The sequence below is a fragment of the Perognathus longimembris genome, chromosome 10 (assembly GCF_023159225.1).
Source record: "Perognathus longimembris pacificus isolate PPM17 chromosome 10, ASM2315922v1, whole genome shotgun sequence".
NCBI classification, from domain to species: domain Eukaryota; kingdom Metazoa; phylum Chordata; class Mammalia; order Rodentia; family Heteromyidae; genus Perognathus; species Perognathus longimembris.
This window is the reverse complement of record NC_063170.1, coordinates 4,610,480-4,631,305: the sequence shown is the minus strand read 5'-3', so window position 1 is coordinate 4,631,305 and position 20,826 is coordinate 4,610,480. Positions and strand designations below refer to the sequence as shown.

The 20,826-nt window shown below is 45.2% G+C and overlaps 1 protein-coding gene and 1 long non-coding RNA gene across 2 annotated transcripts in view; both read right to left on the bottom strand.

Annotated features, from left to right (window-relative positions):
- Positions 1-20,826, bottom strand: part of Cdyl2 (chromodomain Y like 2) — a 91,642-nt gene that overhangs the window by 63,117 nt on the left and 7,699 nt on the right. The window lies entirely within an intron of this gene.
- Positions 643-19,979, bottom strand: LOC125358153. The gene is made up of 4 exons (XR_007212273.1): positions 19,359-19,979; positions 12,263-12,269; positions 4,411-4,423; positions 643-655 (listed from the first exon to the last, which is right to left on the bottom strand). It is a non-coding gene; the product is annotated as an uncharacterized LOC125358153 (long non-coding RNA).

The following is a 20,826-nucleotide window of genomic DNA, read 5'->3' as shown; positions in this document are numbered from 1 at the left end:
AGGAATAAAGGTGGCAGGTAAACCAGCCTTATGATATAACAAAGCCACAATCAATGAAGGTGGTAGTACCGAACCCCTTCCGTTCTTTTAGGTACCTGGACGGCAGTGATAACACTGAATCCTCTGGCAGGCTCTACTAGGAAATCCTGTGGAAAAGCTCAGTGCTTGAGTGGAGTTCCACTGAGACTGTATTTGACCAATCTGTAAATCTGGATGGGGTTGAACAGAGGTTCAAGATGGAGCTACCGTAGCCAAGGCAACAAGGAGTGGGGGTGGGGGCCGGAGCACAGGATTGGGGATAAAGGTGAGCCGGGGAGGCAAGAGCGTGCTGAGCGCCCAAGGTGATGGGGGCGAGGCCAGATCCAGAAACCAGATACCCAGCAGGCCCACCGGCCAGCAAGGCCACCTCAGGGAGAGGCAGAAAAGGGAAGTCGGTTTAGGAGGGCGGATGGGAGGCAGCCCTGCCCCGAGGGAGGCTGGCTCTTAGGCAATCCAAGGCCTGGGCTGGCGCTCCGTCCTCCGGCCCTGCGTAAGCTCGGAATCGGCGAGCTCCGGTGCTGGCCTGGGGGCAGCAGACTTACCTGCTCACACTTAGGAATGCATTCTGGGAGAGAGAGGCATAGCCTGGATCCTTCCCCCCCCCACACACACACACCTTCCCTGGAGGGCTGGTTTGCAATTGTGCAATCCGGTGCGAGTCTTTCTTCAACCTAAATCAGGGAGGTCTCCATGGACCCGCCACCAACAGGCATCAAGTCCTCCCGGGCCACAAGGATACCAGGGACAGGCCTCCATTCAGGGGCTCCCAGAAATCCCCGAGCACTCTGCTCCCCACGCCGGTCCCTGCAGAGCCCTGCCCCCTGCGACCAGCACAACACTCACTGCTCAACCCACCTGGGATCTCTCTCACGTAGCTTGCTCTTTTAGCCACAACACTGGCTCGCCTTCTGTCCACCACCCAGAACAGGCAACACGGGCAGAACAAGACTTGGGGTGAAGGAAGCGAGCAGACTGAGACCTATCACCAAGGCCCGGAACTTGGTGGCTCCCATAGGTCTAGCCTGGGCCTCCCCTTTCTCCATCATTCCACACCCAGGTCCACTCTGCCTCTGCGCCCAGGCCCAGGGCCACCAACCCATATGACAGAGCCCATCAACTCTGAGACGTGGGACCCACTGTGGTCACTGCCGGCACCCCGCCCAGGGGCCGTCTGTGAAAAGCCCCGTCTTAAAGAATGCTCACTTGCTAGTTCCGCTGGCACCATCAGTACGTTTAGAATTCAGAGCCCTTCATCAACCTTTTCCCACCTGTCTGTTTGCATTTCTAGACAAAACTGGACTCATAACCATGACCACAGATATAATACAGATAAACAAGACTTGCATGAGTCTCATTTGCAGTCCATTCAACAGGGCGTAGTCCACGGGATGCACGTGGTTCTGGGTTAGTAGCGTGCAACTGACTTAAGGGCTTGTTGAGAACCACACATCGGTGGGGAGCAGAGGAACAAAGCTGACTCCAACCCCCGAAGGGAAGGAGGCAAGGTGGCGGCACTGTGGCTGAACACTGGGACCCTGGATTGAAAGTACTCGGATTCAGAAAGCAGCTCCCCACAGTCCGAAAAAAAAAAAAAATGGCTCTGACACATGCTATGGTCTGGACAAGCCATGAAGCTAAGTGAAAGAAGCCAGCCACAGCAACTGCACCAAGCCCATGGCTCCATCTCGGGGGACGGGCAACCTACAGAGACAGTTGGTAAAAGAGTGAGGGGCTGCCTAGCGCTGGGGCCAGGGACGTGTGTGTGTGTGTGTGTGTGTGTGTGTGTGTGTGTGTAAGAATAAAGAGGTGAAGGCTAAAAGGTAAGAGAGTCCCTTTTGGGGTGATAAAAAAGTTCTACAATTGCCTGTGGTAATATCTGCATATATTTATAAATAGTTGTGTGTTGGGGGGGGTGGCAGTACTGGAGTTTGAACTCAAGGCTTTATGCTTGCTAGAGAGGTATCTACCACTTGAGCCATGCCTCCAGCCCTCTTTGCTGTAGTTATTGTGAAAACAGGGTCTTTTTGGTTTTTAATCCAGGCCATCCTGGATCACAATCCCCTATGTGTGGGTCCTTGACAGCTGGGATGGCAGGCGTGCACAATGGGACTATACTATATAGAGAGATATAGATATAGATATATGTGTGTATATATATATATATATATATATATATCTCCAGCATTTTCTGTTGGAATAGGATCTCGTGAACTTTTGCCTGGATTGACTTTGAATCATAATTCCTCCCAAGCTCAGCCTCCCACACAGATAGGATTATACTCGGGAGCCACTGTACCTAGCTTCCATATACACAGGTGTGTGAGTGTGTATATGATCTTATTATGTAGCCCAGGCCAGCTTCAATCTCTTCCTCTACCTGCCTCAGCCTCCCAAGTGCTGAAATGGCAAGTATGTGCACCAAGTGTACTGGATTATAGGTGCACGCATTATAGGTATGTAGACTACAACGCAAGCAAGCTGTTTATTGACATGAAACCCGGGAACAAATCATGTAACTTCTCCACACCTGTTTCCTCATCTCAAAAATAGAGGCGATAATAGTGGCAAATGTTAAATACTTGTGAAAATCTAGAGAGAAAGTGCTGGCTGGAGGGGCACACAGAGGCTCACTCCTGTGACCTAGCTACAAAGTGCTCGCCAGTGGAGGCACCGTGAGTCACTGCTATAACCTAGACCCTTGGGAGGTGGACACTGGGAGGGTCGACGTTTGAGGCCAGCCCCATGCAAATGGTACATGAGACTTCATCTCAGCCAACAGAAAGCGGGACACTGTGGCATGGACCTGTCGTCCCAGCCTCAGAGGAAGTAGAACTAGGAGGAATCTCGCTCCCCGTATTGATAATAGCTAGAGAAGACTGAAAGATTATTCACGATAACCAAAAAGAGGAATCTACCCAGTTTGGTAATCAATGGATGAGTCAATAAATACAAATGTGGTACATATACATACACACACGGATACACACACACATACATATGTTGGGGGGGAGGGGAAAATGGAGAGAGAGACTACAATGTCATTTGGCCTTGAAAAGACAAGAAATTGTGACACGGGAATAAACCTGAAGACTTTACATTGAGTGAAATAAGCTGATCACAAAAACCCCATGCAACTCCATCTCCATAAAGCACCTAGAGCAATCAGAGCTGCAGAGAGCGCGGGGCAGGGGCGGCCAGGGGCTGGGGGAGAGGCAGGGAGACCGTGCTTGTTAGGGACTGTCCTGGTGTTGCGAGCCGAGGAGCTATGGATGGACCATGCTGACAAGGGGCTGCCATGGGAAGGTCTACCTTGACTCTGCCACGGTTGACAACAGAAAGACCAGAGGTCTGCCAGGGCTAAAGGAACTGGGCCGGGAGGGAGGGAGGCAGGGAGGGAGGGAGGGAGGGAGGCAGGCCATGAAGGCCTCACAGGACAAAGACCAAGAGCCAAATCCCAGCAGGGCAGGTCCACAGATGTACTCAGAACCAGAGGCTCAGGACAGCACCCAGCACCCCGGGGAGCCCCCCACGCTGCCTTCCCAGTGGTGCCGGCCTCGCCAGCTCCCTCCGTCTCACTTCCTGCCAGCCACACCACCACCACCCACACCTGCCCTGGAACAAATGCCAGCTCACAGCCTGGGGGTGGGAGCTGGAAGCTCGGTGAGTCACTGAGTGGCAGAACTCTGCCCCCTAACAGGCACCAAGGCCCCGCCTGCCCCTTCTCTCCCACCTGCCGCCGACCTCCAACCACAGGGGCGGCGTCTAGTAACCAGAAACATGGCCGAGCCACATCCCGGCTCGGGATGACAGGCCACGGTTCCACTGTCTGTCGGGGTTTCCCTGGCTGCAGTCACAGAAGGCAGGAGGGCGGCTGGGGGAAGGCAGAGGGGTGGGCAGGGCCGCGGGTCTCGGGGCAGTGCCTCTGTGGACGGCCTTGCTGCAGCCGGCGGCGGCGGGGCCTGTCCAGTCAAACGCCCAGGCGCCGGTGAGGCGGCGGCACTTGCCGTCCGCGGCCCGGTACAGCCCGGCAGTCCTACATTCCAATTCCGTGCCTCCCAGTTCTGCACAGTGGAACTCGGAATCAGAAACGGCCAGACAGAAGAATACACCGGGGCTCAGAAAGCATCTGGAAAGGCCTCGTGCAGGGCCTGCCGGGCCCTAAAACTCCACCGGGGGAAAAAAACGCAGGCCGTTATTTTTAATGTTGTCCTAGAATCTCTAAGTCATGCCTTAAGACAGAAAGCAGAAAGGTAAGTCATTTATCTGAGAGAATCTAACTAAACAATGCGACTTGCATACATTAGCATATACTTCTTCAGCATCCCAAGAGAATAAAGTGAAAGCTCTTATAAAGAGTAGAAAGTTTAAAACACACACACACACACTTGATTACCAAATAAAGAAAGAATAGCAATAAGCAGTTAGGAAATATAATCTGAAAGAATCCTATTTAAGACACAACAGAAATACGAAAGGCCCGAAAATAAATTTAACAAGAAGTATTGAAGCCAGGCACTAGTGGCTCAAGCCTGTAATCCGACCTAGTCAGGGGGTTGATATCTGAGGATTGTGGTTCGAAGCCAGCCCAAGCAGGAAAGTAAAGGAGACTTTTATCTCCAATTAACTACCAAAAAAGCCAGAAATGGAGCTGTGGTTCAAGTGGTAGAATACTGGCCGTAAACAAAAAGGCTCAGGGACAGTGCCTAGGCTGTGAGTTCAAGCTCCCAGTGCTGGCACAAAAAAAAAAAAAAAAAAAGTTAAGGGCATATAAAAGGTGCAACAAGGATAAACAAATACAACAGTGATTCTCACTAGACACTGTGTGGAAAACGAACTGGGTATCTTATGGATGGGGACAGGAGGGAAAGAATGGGAGACAGCAATGGGAAGGGATACCTGATTCAAAAAGAATTGAACTGATGGTACCTGATTCATGTAACTGTAACCCCCCTGCATGTCAACTACACGAATATAATAAAAAAGAAATATTTACACAAAAGATATTCAACATTACAATTTCTCTTTGGCAAACATATCCTAATATACCACAAAAGATGTATTATAATCTATGCGTTCTTGATTTCTAAGGAATGTAAGTTTTATTTTTAACAGGTTGTTTCTGTCATTTAAGAAATCAATGAAATTTGGTATAAGATCTTCAAAAAATATGCAGGATTAAATGAAGAAATCCATGACATAGCTATATGTCTTTAAGTGATATTTACCATAACTGTAGACACTCATATTTGTGGATGGGAAGTTTCATCTCTATCAACATGTTGATTTTCTCAGCATTAACTTTAAACTTCAAGCAGTTTCAATCAAAATTCCACTTGGATTTTTTAAAACTTAACAAAATTATTTAGTATCAGTAAAAACCAGAAATAGCCCAGAAAAAAATTTTAATAACCAAAAAAAGAAAAAAGAGAATTTAGACCTCACACTACCATTTACACTAGAGTAGTGTAGAAGCACAAAAATGGAATTGCATAAAAACACAGGAATACACTTATATATGCATAATATATGTACTATGTGTGTATACATATATATTATATATGCTAGAATTTGTACGTCACATAAACATCATCTTAGACTGTAGATCCAATAAAGTTGGTTAGATAGCTAAGTAATTAAAAAGAAAATCTTATAGAATTTCTACCTCATATCATCAATAAATAAGAGTCTGGTTTAAGTCAAGAATTCAATGTTAAAATAAATAAATGCACACATGTATGCGACTGAGAGATAGAGATGGGACTCCTAAGTTTAAGGGAAAAGTTAAAAGCTCTTATTCGATAAATAAATATTGATGTCTGGACATCAAGGGGTGGCATAATCAAGGTTTGAAAATACATGAGAAAAAGTTTGCAACCTAAACAGAAGACGGTTAAATACTGAAATGAATCTTTGGCTTTGGCAAGGAACGTATGAACACATAACTATATAACTTCTGTATATCACCTTCACCAAAAAAGAGTTTTTAAGGTTAAAAAGAAAAAAGTAAGTATGGGGAGAAAAATCAAACATGAAATGACCAATGAACAAATTAGGTCCACCAGTACTAATAAGGTTCACCAGTAAGAAAAACTAAAACAATGACTGATGCTTTTCAAAAAGTCTGCAAAGCTGCAGGTAACAGCCGTGGGGCTCAGATAGAAGGAACATGGCACAGCTACTGCTGGAAAGCTGTAACCACTGCACTAATTTACATCTGGCTGAAGCAGAGTTGAAGTAGATGTACCTGTTAGTGACTCCACTTTCACAAAACAGCCCAAGGCAATACCCAGGTCTACATGCAAAGTTTCGACTCTATCATCGCATGTTTTACGCACTCATTTCTTATTAAGTATGCAGCTGTATGCTTCCGGTAGCTTGTGTCATTTAACCCTTCAAAAGTAAGAATAAAAGAATACATGAGTGGATCAAAAAAATGGGTACCTATACAAAATGGAATTTTACACAGCCACTAGAAAGAATGAGGACATGTCTTTTGCAGGAAAATGGATGGACCTAGAATAAATTGTGTTAAATAAGGAAAGCCAAGCTCAGAGAGACAAACAGCACATGTTTCCTCTCATGTGTAGATGCTAGATCTTCAATACACCAGGCTAATCATTCACACACAGTGAGACCAAAGGAGGATACTCGTAGGGGATGAACACAAAGGCACAATGCCCATGTACCTCTGATCACATAAAATAGTATTTGCCAAAATGAAAAAAATAAGTATAAATCCTGGTATCTCAATTTTTTAAGCTAAGAAAACTGAGGCACAAGTTTTGTTGTTGTTGTTTTTAATGATCCAAAGCCATACAACCAGTATGTGGCTGAACCAGGATTCAAACCCAGGGAACTTGATTGCCTAACCAGACCCTCCACCACTGTGATGGACACTTGCCCAGAGCAAGCACTCAAAAGCTCTCAAGAGGAAAGAATAACCTGGACACCTCCACACAAAGCCTTAGTCTCAAGCTGAGTGGATCTGCCCATTGTTGAAGGGTAAGGTACACCCCATCCCCTCAGGAGACAGAAAGGATAGGTTCTTGATGCAGGAAAAGAACATGGCCTGCAACTTGAATAAATGTCCAGCATTCTGTCCAAGATTACCAGGTACACCAAGAAGCAGGACCAAGCATTGAAATAAACATTAGGCCACAGGTAACACGATTACTGCAGCTTCCAAAATAGATGACAGCCACGTGGATAACTCTAACAAAGAAAAACAAATCAAGACTACTTACTGAAACTAAGAATTCGGAGAGAGTTTAACAGTATATAAAACACCAGTGGAACTACTCATGTGAAAGGTGGGTTCAATGAAAACATGTAAGCAGAAACGAGTTGGGAGGGGGGGAAGGTAAGATACAAAAAAGGAACCTAAGGGTCCGAGGAACACGGTGGTGACATTCACATACAGGTGAGCGAAATCCCAGAAGAGGAAGAAAGAATGAAGTTAGAAGAATTGTACCAAAAGAGAAGTTCCCATAAAGAGAACATCAAGTTACAAAGATGTCAGGCAGAATGAAAACTACGGAAGGGGGAAGGGCTGCATTATTTTAAATGGGTGGTAGGGGAAGGGACAGCCGGAAGAGTGACAGCTCAGATCTCGATAAAAACAATAGAGTTGTTGAAATAAAATAAGTCAGCTCAAACTCTTTATGGAAATATCCTGAAATGGACTAAAATAAAGACACTCACATGCACAATAACAGAATTTGCTACCAACCAGAGGTATGTTGGTAATTGCTGAACCAAGGAAGAAAACCCTTGAAGTCAGTATTGGCGGATTTCTATATTGTAAATACTCCTGTCCGGACTCATTTTAAGCTACTTAATGGCCTATCACCAACTATTGAGCCAAGAGGGCCATCAGCTCACAATTGCCAGATGCAGCATACAAATGTTACCCGTGGAACTAGAGAGAAATCTTCAGGAAGAAAGAAAAAAATGATCCCCTATTGAAAGGTCCAAATGAAAGCCAAGAAAACACAGAAAGAATACACGTGTGTATGTAAATCTAAATGAATACTCGATTCACAAAACAAGGATTAATAACAATGAGGGGGGCGATCAAAAGCTGTGTATAATTAAAGTGCGTGATGACATTAACATCAAAGAAAGAAATGGAGTCAATGTCTTCCACGGTCTGGGGGAGGTGCCAGAATTCTAATTTACAATCATTTATAAATACGTGTTGAAATGCCACGCTGTACAGAAATGTCTCAACTCCCTGCCCCTATACACCAGTTCTTCTTTTTAATAGTAACACGAGACAAACACTGTTCTAAACTCACATCAGAAGTTCTTCACTACATCTCCCCCTTGCCACGGTGCAGTCAGTAAGCAGGTCTTGGGACAGGCAGAGTACTTAAGAGAAGCGTCTGCGTTTTGAGAGTCCCAGCTTCAGGGAGGCAGGCTGAGGGCACTGAGGGGCGAGACACAGAGGTGCTAGATGATGGCACGCATACATTTCCAAAGAGTCCCCGGAGACATTGTCGTGGTGTCAGCGTGAGGACTCCAAGAGGGAGAAAGACAGTTGTGTCCGAGGAGGAGTAAGACTGCAGGGAAGGGGGCTGGGCTTCAAGGCACGTGAGCCAAGGACGGAGGGCAAGGGACACGATGGCCGTCAATACCAAGAGCCCAGGGCACAGCTCTAGAAAGCCTAGAAACACCGGACCAAGGTCAGACCCAAAAGGAACTCAAAATGCAATGCAGCATGGAATCATTTCTGACCCACGTATAATCCAGAAAGACCACACAGGAAAGAGGCCGCGGTGACAGGAGCTAGAACTGCTCTCCACCCTCACTGTTCACACGTTTTTGTGTCTGTTCATTCACTGACTCCCCGGTGTTTATGTCACCCTCCTATCAATACTTCGGGGGCTTTGTGGATGTGCAGATGGCCTTGGAAAATGTCTGTATATGTGTGTGTATGCATGTACCCACATGCACATATGACCTACATAAGGACAGCAGCAAAATGGCTCTGCAGGAGATAGTGATCTGGGAAAATGGAGCCCCTCTCCCCCCGGAGAGAGAGACTCAGACCCAGGATACAAGCCCTCTCCCACAGGGACATAGGAAATTAAGTGTTTCCACGTACGAGTAATTAAGAGATGACTACCATCAGCACTAAAATGCTTAGGATAAATAAAAGTGGCGTGTTGTGTGCCTGAATTCATGCCCTACTGATTTCCCTCGACTCTAAGAAAAACCGCATGCATCCTGCATAAATGGTTGTTTAAAATTCTCCTGGTTTACGTGGGGTTGAAGGCATGGCTCAGTTGGAAGGGCACTAGCCAATGAGCAAAGTGTCAGTTTCCGAGTTCAAGTCCACGTCTTGGACACTTTAAACAAATCTTCCTGGTTTTTACCTCACTGTAGTGGATGAGAAAAAGGCAACGTGTTGGGCTAACACCAAAACAGAGACCACTGTTGTCAGTTTCCTTCGAAAACAGAATTCAAAAGTCAGAAACCAGCCGCGCACTGGTGGCCCACACCTGTAACCCCAGCGACTCAAGAAGCTGAGATCTGAGGATCGTGGTTTGAAGCCCGCCCAAGCGGGATCTCCAATTACCCACCAGAACACCAGAAGTAGTGCTATGCTTCAAAGTGGTAGGGCACTAGCCTTGAGCACAAAAGCTCAGCGACCATGCCCAGGCCCTGAGTTCAAGCCCCAGGACCAACGACAACAACAAAAACAGAAACCAACTGTCCATCTTTAGAGTCTGCTAGTGCGCTTTTGGTGAACTAGGCAAAGAAGCAGAGATTCTGCCATGGCCAGAGGCCACTTTGGTCTCCGTCCGCAGTGGGTGCCACATCTCCATCTCATTTACACCTCAGTTCTCTAAGTGAGGTTTTGAGCCATGAGACAGGAAGTTGGCCCAGATGCTTATGTCACAGGCCAGGGCCAAGGCCAAGTGCTTCAGATGGGGAGGCCTGTGGAGGGAGGGAAGAACAAAGCCCCTACTGGGGTGACCTGAGCACCTCGGGGGCCCAGCTTCATTCTGACAACTTCCCTCGTCAAAACAAAACGAGCACCTGAAAAGGGGCTGGAAGGGGGCAACTACATCACTGTCAGGGAGAGCGGTCTTGTGGTTCCTCAAGGAGTAAAACACAGAGCTACCATGGGAGCCAGCCGTTCCGAGGTTTCTGGGTATCCAGGACATCCATCTGTCCACACCAAAACCTGCACACACGGGTTTATTCACAGCAGCACGATTCACAACAGCCAAAAAGTCAACACAATCCAAATGCCCATCAGCTAAAGAATAATGAAGCAAAATGTGATCTTTCCATACAGTGGAATATTAGCCAACAAGAAAAAAGAAGGGAGATGTTCCTGGAGAATGTCATTTTCATTGAACACTAGTCAGTATCAATTATTGCTATTAAGAAGTCTTCAGAAAATGTTAGGTAAAAGGATTGTTTATCTCCATTTTAGAAGGAGAGCTTAAATCTTCCTGTTTCATTGGCCACTTGACTATCCCCTTTGTGACTGCCCTCTTCGTTAGCAGTGTGGAACTATGCATGACTCACCTACTGTATAAATAACCTTTAAAGTAGCAGGTCATAAGTTTGGAGCACATTTATAGTTGTGCAACCATCACCACAATCCATTTTAGAACATTTTTCATCATCTCCTTTCCTCAGACCCTGTACCCATTAGCTGCTGCGCTGTGTCCTGCCAACCTCCCTGTCTCCCTGGCAACCAATTATCTACCTTCCGTCCCTTTGTACCTATGGATTTGTCTATTCAGGTCACTTTATATAAATGGAATCAAACAATATGTGATTCCTGGATGACTGGTCCCTTCTTACCAGTGTTTTCAAAGTTCAGTCATGTTTTAGCATACATCAACACTCCATTCTTCTGTGTGAGTGTGCGTGTGTGTGTGTGTGTGTGTGTGTGTGTGTGGCAGTCCTGGGGCTTGACCTCAGGGGTCTGAGTACTATCTCTTGAGCTTTATTTTGCTCAATGGTAGTGCTCTACCACTTAAGCCACAGCCCCACATCCAGCTTTTCTGGTGCTTAATTGGAGAGCAAAGAGTCTCACAGACTTTCTTACCTAGGCTAGCTTGGAACTGCGATTCTCAGATCTCAGCCTCCTGAGTAGCTAGGATTACAGGTGTGAACCAACAGTGCCCGGTCCGTCTGCATTTCTACACAGTGCTCAAGAAGTCCTTGCGTTATATTTTACTTTGAAGTCACTAAATACCAAGCTACAAGTCTCAGGATAGGAAAAAGCATGATTTCACTTGTTACTGTTATCAGCTGTTTAATGCAATCATGAGTATACTAGCAGCGTGCTTTCTGGGCTAAGACTTCTGCTCCATATAGAACCTCCCCTCAGCTGCAGTTACAGAAAACAGAACCACCTATGTGAAAGGCCATCGGGTGGGTCTAAAGCACAAACACCTAATGGGAAACAATTCCACTTATAACTGTGTGTGGATGCCCAAGGCATCCCCAAATACTGCTGTTGTTGTCACTGTTGTTGTTGTTTATTTTTATTGTCAAGGTGAAGTAGAGGGGTTACAGTTACACACATTAGGGAGTGAGTATGTTTCTTATCCAACTTGTTACCCTCTCCTTCATTTTTCTCCCATCTTCCTCCCACCCCATCCCCCCTCCCCCACCGAGTTATACAGTTAGTTTACAACATATTGTCTTGGAAGTATTGCTGTTGTATTGGTTTGCCTTTTACCCTTTTTCTCACCATTTCAATGTTCCCCTTCCCTAATTCAGACATACACACACACACACTACCCAGAGTACCAGAATCAAATACAGTGACAACAGGGGCTAAATCACAGGGAAGATGAACAGAAGAAAAAAGAAATAATTACACATAGTATGTTGAAAATAACATTCTAAGCTTCTTTCAGAAAGAGCGACATTTCCCCATTCGAAAGAAAATGGAAAGACTTAGAAACAATCATACTAGGTGAAGTGAACCAGACCCAAAGAAACAAACTCTATGGTCTCCCTTGTTGGTAATAAAATCAGTATAAGACTAGGATAGTCCTAGCAGATGATCTCAATAGCTATGTCCATATGATCACAAATGCTTTTCAAGAGCACTCACAGTAGACAAGCGCAGGAGGTACAAGCAGCCTATCAGTGACAGCCCATGTCTATGTAGCCACTTATGCCAGAGAACACATCTGAAATGTTGGCGTGGGCCAAAGAAGTCATGCCACCAGGACTTACTGAGGACCCCACACCTGACAGGCATTGGATAGTCTCGATTTTTCCCTAGGGTAGGGAGAACTGCAGTTGAGATGGTTACCAAGTGGCATCAGGCTCGAGGTGCAGTGTTGCTGACCTCTGCTCATACTGTGAATACCAGAGAGTGGCTCTCTTCTCTGGAGACATCCAGGTACCGCAGGTGTCAGGAAAAAACAGCACCTAACATGACTGACCCCGCTAAGTCTTCCTCTCAGTCCTGTAAGATCATGTCTGCTCTTTGCAGTCCACACAAGATACCATCAGGACTCAGAGCTAAAGCCCAGCCACATTGTCCATGAGGGAAGGAGCTGGGGATATGATCCCAGAATGGACTTCACAGCTCATGCCCCTTTCACTCAGTCAGTCATGTTGTGGCCTATGAAGAGAGATAAGGAGTATGCTACAGACTCTGATGATGTCTTAAACTTGGAATTTCCCCTTCATTCCCAACCTTCTCCCTGCCCATTGGCTATCGGGGCTTTGTAATAAATCTTGAACTTGACCTCTTACCATTGTTACCAGTGTGAGTGCTGCAGGTATTTCTTACCTGCACACGTCTTTGTCTGTTCAGACTGCTTTAACAAAACACCAAGGAGGGAGTTGTAGACAATAGAAATTCATTTCCCACTCTTCCGAAAGCTGGTAATCAAGCTAGCCTTGAACAAAATAAATGATCAAGAGCATTGCACAGGCCCTGGATTCAAGCCCCAGGGCTGGCACACCAACAAAAAAAAGTTGAACATGTAATCTCAACACTTGGGAAGTTTGAGGTCAGTCTGAGATACATGGTAAGTTCAAGGCCAAGCTGGCTACAAAGCAATACCAAAAAGGGAAAGAAAAAAGAAAGTAATGGAGGGAGGAAGGAAGGCAGGAAAAATGGAAGGAAGCAAGCAATCTAGGTCGGTTAATAATCAATGAACAAATTATATACCTTAAGTACTTAGAAAAAACTATACACAGCTAGTGCAATGAAAGAAACAATAAAGATTGAAATGGAAACAAAAATACAAAACTGAAAAAATAGAGAAAAGTCAAACACTATGGTTGTTTTTCTGAAAAAGATAAAACAAAATTGACTAATTCTTACCTGAATTTATTAAGAACAAAAGAGGAGCTTCAAACCACTAAACTCAGAAATGAAAGAAGGTCAATGCTACAGACTGTACAGAAATAAAAATAATCATACAACCATGAATAACCCTACAACAAATAAGATAACCTACATAAAACAGAATTATTTCTAGAAGCACATAAATGCCCCAAATTGACAAGAATGAATAGAAAATGTGAACAGGTGTATAACATATAAAAGGAATGAATGAAGAATCAAAACTTCTCACTAGAGAGAAAGCTAGGATCATTTGAATTCCCTGAAAAATTGTACTAAACATTTAAAGAATGACCACCAACACTCTCAAACTCTCCAAAAAAACCGAAGAGACTATATTTTCAAAGTTACTTTATAAGACCAGCACTAGTGTTAATATCAGAACCAGAGAAAAAGACCACAAAAAAAAAAGAAAACTGGAAGTCAGCATCCCTGAGAATACAATCTCAGATCCCCAACAAATACTAGCCAACCAAAATCAACAGTATATTAAAAGGAAAAGGGTAAATACCATGACCAGCTCAGTTTATCCCAGGAATGCAAGGATAGTTCAAAAGCAATAATCAAAAGTAACACCACATTAATAAGAAGGAAAACCAACCATAATCATCGCCACAGAAAAATATTTGACAAATGTAATGATATCCTTTAATGATTCAAAATCACAAAACTATGAGTAAAATAAAACCCTCTTAATAAGAAGGGTAACATCATATTATTCAATAGTAAGGGCTGAACTACGGTGGTAGCAGAGAAGAGAAAACTGGTTTCTTAATGACTTAATCCACTGCTCCACAAATGGAGAATACACAAGGCTGACATTAGATCAAAGCATTTCCCAATAGACAGCACTATGCCAGAATGGAAGAGGCTGCGCCCCTAGTAGTTTCAGTAAGACCTACACGTGTCATTTTGGATCGCAGATCGGGATTCTTCAAAGGATGTACAGCAAGCCATTAAGTCACTAATAAAGGGCTGACACCAACTTCCCAAAAGGTCAACATCACAAACAGAAAAACAACTACGGCCAGCATCAATTCACAGAAAGTTAGGTCTGCAGTTTTAACAAGGCCCACATGTTTTGCATCCTAAAGGCAGCTGCTCTAAGGCTCCCTTCATCTCTCTAGTAACTACAAAACCTGCTTCGCGGGTCTTCACTTATACCATATTCTTCAAAGTGGATGTGGTGTTAGTTCTCAACACAAACCAAGAAAACAGAGAAATGCAAATATCAAGACATTCCCTTTTTTTTCTTCACTCTTTAAAACAATGTGTTCTGGATCCCCTTACTTGGCCTGCCTTCCAACAGTTGACACCCATTTGGATTCCCTGAAAAAGTCTAGATATCAGAGCTCCCTATAATGTCATGACCTGTGCCAACAGTCAGGAGATCGGAGCCTAGCTAGTTTCTTGTCAAGCCAGAGAACTTATCAAGGCTAACCATGCTAACCCTCACCAGCTTCCTTTGCATAATCCTTTGTGTGTGTTATGTGTGTGCCAGTCCTGGGCTTGAACTCAGAGCCTGGGTGCTGTCCCTGAGCTTTTTTGCTCAAGGCTAGTGCTCTACCACTTGAGCCACAGCTCCACTTCCAGCTTTTTTGTTTTTGGTAGCTAATTGGAGGTAAGAGTCCCACAGACTTTTCTGCCCAGGCTGACTTCAAACCTCAATCCTCAGATTTCAACCTCCTGAATAGCTAGTATTATAGGTGTGAGACACCTACACCCAGTTATCCTGTGCACGATCTTGCAAAAGTAAGCAATAATGACATCAATACCTTCAAGGTGACTCTCTGAAGACACAGAAAATGTATGGGTGGCCTCTGCCTTATATATGACACAATCAGTGATGGCAAGTAGCCAGTTTTCATTTCTCAAGCATGTCTCCTTTAACATACTAACATTTTTGTAGTCACCCATTTTGTTATCACCTGTTGGAGATGTTTGGGACAAACAAAACCAATGATTCTGATATTCTCACCCAGCTCCAAGACTTAGAAACTCTGAATGTGTCCTATATGCTTAAAAGACGAAGCTGGATGCTTTCAGTGGGTATGATTATTAAAAAATAATAATAATGACCAACTGGTTAACTGATCAAAGAAGACATAGAAAACCCAGTCAAGTCTTAAGGAAAACTGAGAGATTAAGAACTCCTTTCAGCATCATTACCAAACAGGCTATAGAGATACTTGAGGCAATTTCAACTTTACATAAATGAGATGCTTTTCATGAAACAGATTTGTTTTTGCGTCTTGTGTGGTGCTAAGGATAGAACAAGTTGGACAGAGTCACTGCCCTCACAGAAGCCAAAATACACTGTAACGAAAACAAGTGAGTGCTACCCTGCAAGAGCGGGGGTTCTACAGGGGTCCAAAGAAGGGGCAGGAAACTTTGATGAATCAAGGAAACTTTGTCAACATCTAAGCTGAGTCCTGAGGATGAGCGGAAGTAAGCAAGCCAAGATGGACATTTCTGAAGGGTCATCATAGCTCCAAGGTGGCCACCAGGTTCCACGGAGACTTGGCTAGAATATGGAGTGCACACGAGCTCTTCATCATCTGTCCAATCCTGCCTCCTCCACAGCCTCATAGACATTATCTCCCAAGAAACTCTCTGGACACAAGTCTCCAGTACAATCTAGAATGGATGGTGTCTGTGTAACTGGCCGAGCAACTGAGGCTAGAGTAGAGGCAGAGGTGGGGGCGGAGGACTAAGGCAGCTGCAAACCATAGGGAAGTCTTTGTGTATACTCCATATGAAAGGGGCTCTGTCACATGTCTGAGCCGACACAGAATGGCTACTCTCTACCCAGTAGTCACACACAATGAGGAACAAGAGCTTGAAGGTCGCAGGGCTTTTTAAGGGACTTTTGCTACCTTATAATCCTGTAATACTGGTCTTAGTGGCAAGAAAAATGGAAACTTAAAATTTCCAAGGAAATCTGGAAAACTCTTCTCAGAAAAGGGGGAGACTAATGTCACACAAGGGGCAAGAAAAGGAAGTTCACTGAAGGGAAAGCCCAGGTACCCAGGAAGCAGAGGCTCCAAACGTTTTCAATCACCCATTCAATGAGTGTACTCACTACATGCCCGGTAGAGTGCCACCAGCTATGGCTAACACTGTGAATAATCTAGACTTGCTCTGTCCCACAGAACTGAGTGTCTGGCAGAGAAAATGGCAGAGCTCAGCGATGGAGCCACCCGACATGTAAAATGATATGTGTGAGAATGTTTTAACTTGTGATATTCTTAACACTGAATTAACTGATCAGAGAAGTGAATTCTATTTTTGTTAACAGCAGAAACTTCTAATGAATGTTGAGGAAATTCACTGCCTTCCTCCATCAACCTCAACACTCCCTATCTTCCTGCATTTGGCTTGCTTGTACCAAGAAAAAAAAATGACCTTAGGTTTTCTATGTGAAACCATTAGATGTGGTATCAGCTTTTTGGTTTGGTTTGGTTTGGGAGCTTCTGATACTGTTCATTCGATCATGAACTCTGACAGAATGAAAGAGATGGAAATGTCTGTTTCATGACTGAACCCTTAACACCTAACAACTACTCCTTCTATGTTGGGGACAGCTGTGCCTTTAAGAGGCCACAGCTGGCTTTAGCCCATCCCCTCCCCTTCCGCCTCTAACAGGAAGAGAAGCCCCCGCCCCTGGGGGCCACCACGTGTGCAATGGCGGGGGATCCCAGAAACCCAATCCTTGGGGGGCTGGGTCTCCGCCCACAAAGGAAGTCCCCTGACATCACTTGAGGGACAGCCCTTGTGGCCAACCAGTGGCCCCTCTCCTGTGCCCGCCTTTGGGGGTATATCTGTTGGCTCCTCATTTGAATACACAGAACGCCCCAGAGGCTCGCCCGTGTCTTTCCTTGGGCTGGCGGGCATGGGGTCTCACAACCACACGGGAACCCAGGCTACATTGGGACCCCGCTTCCGCGATTAACCTCTACTGGCCAGGAGGCGTGAGAGAGCGAGTATGGATCCCACACAGAAGAGACAGACAAGCCCAGGACCCCCTCCCATGCAGATGGGGGGGAGGTAGACCGAGGCCCAGCACTTCTACCAATTACCATTCCTTCTCTCACATTTAAAAATCAGGGCAGAGGGACCTAGGACTCATAATAAAGCCCAACAATATAAGGATACAAAAGTATTGGACATCCCATTATTATCACACACTTCTTATGGCCAAAATTCTGCTTATCAGGGCAGAGGGACCTAGGACTCATAATAAAGCCCAACAATATAAGGATACAAAGTATTGGACATCCCATTATTATCACACACTTCTTTTGGCCAGAATTCTACTTACCACCAACACCTGAACCTAGAGTGGCATCTGAGTATTGTGACCTGCTGTAAAAGGGGATTTGTTTGGACAATCTTACAGGAGGAAAAATGGGGTAAGGATGATTTAAGAATAATACAAAGCTATAACTTAAAAAAAAAATAGGACTTGATAATAAAAGCCTCAATGAGAGCTGTTGATCAGTTGGGGGATGGGAGGGTGGGGCTAGAAAAACAGACCCTGTTAGGGAGTGGGTACTAGAGGGAGGAGGTGAGGCTAGCAAGGAGGGTGAAAGAGGATGAGCACCGTTAAACAGATCATTTGAAACTACGAAAACAGAATAATAAAGAAAATGGGACTCGGAGTGTACCTCAAGTGCCAGAGGGCCTGCTTAACAGCACAAGGCCTTCAGTGTACAAAAGTACACTGACCACAAGTTTCAGTACTTGCCAAAAGATAGGGAAAAGGCACTGTATTCTGAGGCCTGCTCACAAACAGAGAGTTGACTGGGGTGTACTTGTCAATGTAGAAAACTCTAATGTGTTAAAAACTGTCTACAAGTGTTGGGTTTTTCACCATTACATTCCAAAACAGAATTTAAAAGACATTTAGCTACAACCCTTGCACCCCAGTTAACATAGCTAACATAAGTTAGCTAGGCACAGGACACACAACAAGTATCAGAGTGGTGGATTCTTGATCCAATGACTACTTTTAAATAAAATCCGAACCCACCAATTGCATAAGCTCCAGCCCTGGCTAATACGACTCTTTTTTTTTTTTTTTTTTTTTTTTGCCAGTCCTGGGGCTTGGACTCAGGGCCTGAGCACTGTCCCTGGCTTCTTTTTATTCAAGGCTAGCACTCTGCCACTTGAGCCACAGCACCACTTCTGGCCATTTTCTGTATATGTGGTGCTGGGGAATTGAACCCAGGACCTCATGTATATGAGGCAAGCACTCTTGCTACTAGGCCATATCTCCAGCCCCGCTAATACAACTCTTGATGTAGACTTTGAAACACTGGACTAGAAGACAAAGATATAAACATCAAGGGGGAAAGTTCCCGGGTCAAGAATCTGAGAACTGGGCGTTGGCTCCTCAGTACATGAATTCCTCACATGGCAGTGAACGGCCCACAATCCCAGCCCACAGACGGGTTCCCCCTCAGCCACTTAAAAAGCAACATGGTGACCGGTCACCACTGGGAGTTTCTCAAAGAGATGGGGCAACTGGAGTCAAGAGGGAATAATTTGGGTGCCACGCCCTTTGTAACAGAAACTGGGACACAGAATGTTATGCAGCCCTCTGCAGAAAAGCTACTGCTTTACAAAGGCCAGGCTAAAGGATGAGCCTTTCCCTACTGGAGTGACTGTTGGAGGAAGCAGCCTCTACCCGCTGGTAAGCCTTACAGGAAAACATAGGAGATGGAAATGAACAGGCAGTAGAGACAAGAACAGCGAACTCCTGTTAACCACTCTGCCTAAGCCCTCAGGGCCAGAGGCTGACTCAGCAGGTGTCACTATGACACAGACATCCAGGCTTGCCATCCAGGGCCTGACCCCCGAGCAATTCCAGTAAGATAGAGCACCCAGCCTGGCAGGTTCTTGGAGTCACTTGATCTGGTCTAGAGCTTGTGCTCTAGATTTGTGTTCTGTGTGTGTGTGTGTGTGTGTGTGTCACACACTGACAGCACAACTACTGATATGCAAGGCATTCGTTTGAAGAGGTAACTGACTCAATCAGGGAGTTTCCAAAAATACAAGAGTTCTCATCCAACATCGATGCCCATTACTGGAATAGACACACCAAGAAAGTCGTTGCAAAGAACTGGTTTACCTGATGTGTGTTCACCAGACAAGCAGGAAATCCAAGGGACAAGAGGTCACCAGAAAGGCCAGCTGGAGCTCTCCAGCCCAGACTAGCCCTCTGTCTTCAGGCAGAATTTCTAGTTCTAGTCTTAAGGCCTTCTAGCTGATGGATTCAGGCTCCTCAAGATTATCTATGGCAATCTCCCTTATAGTCCACTGATGATGCACTGCAATCACATCTACAAAAGATCTTCCCAGCAATGCTTGGGCAGTATTTGGCCAAATAACTGAGGAACATGGCCAGAAAGCTGCCATCTAAAACTGCCCATCACATTGATTCACTAACCGTGATATGTGTTCTGCCCACCCTGCTTCTCTCAGACAAAAGCTGCTGCAGCAAGCCCTTGGTGAGGAATTTTATCTCCTTGTGCTCAAGACTGTTTTTTCTTGAGCAAATCTTATACATTAAGAAGGTTCCAGGTTGACTGCATTGTACATGTTCTACTTTTCTTTCTCCTGTTAAAACTACGGAAGACACCAGACATGACATCATAGGTCACCAGAAAAAGGTATTTAGGACTCATGGAAAAATCACATCTAAGAATGCCAAGTCCAATAACCCAATGTCTTTATCGTAAGCTTTTGTTATCTATGTCATCCAAAGCAGTAGAGTATGTGTAGAGCAGGGGAGTGGGGATGGCCGGTCTACCCTCACACTTCACTCTGGGTACCACAGTCACTGGCCTCTCCATCACATCCAAGATGTCTCTAAACCAGCATTCCATGTCTTCAAACCCTTCCTCACCACCAACATACTCAGTGGAATGTGTTACCAAGGTTACCATGATTTCTTGGTTATTCAATCCAAGGACATTTTTAACCGTCCCCTCTTTCTTAAAAATGTGATGCATGTGTTACCTTCCACTGTGGCAAAGCCCCCTTTTTGGGGTCTTCAACCTTTTTTGCTACTCCTTGTAAATATCATCTTCTTTCTCTCCTTCCACCTCTAAGATGCCCAAGGCCCCATCACTGCTCCCTCTCCTCACGATTCCAATCTTTAATGAGCCCTAAAGCTTGTCTCCATTCCAGCGGCAGCTCCTGAGCTTCAGGCTCCTGTATCCTACTGCCATGAACATATGCACCACGAGTTCCCCGGCACTCCAGACTTTGCCCTTTCCATGGCCTCAAGACAATGCTTATTCCACATCCACCTGTGACCTAATGGACAAACATAGAATCCCAGAAACTATCCCTCGACTCCGGCCTCCCCCAGCCCATTCCTACATACTGTTAGCCAAGTTTTATTTGAGGAGGAGAGGTGAAACTTTAGTTTAAAACTA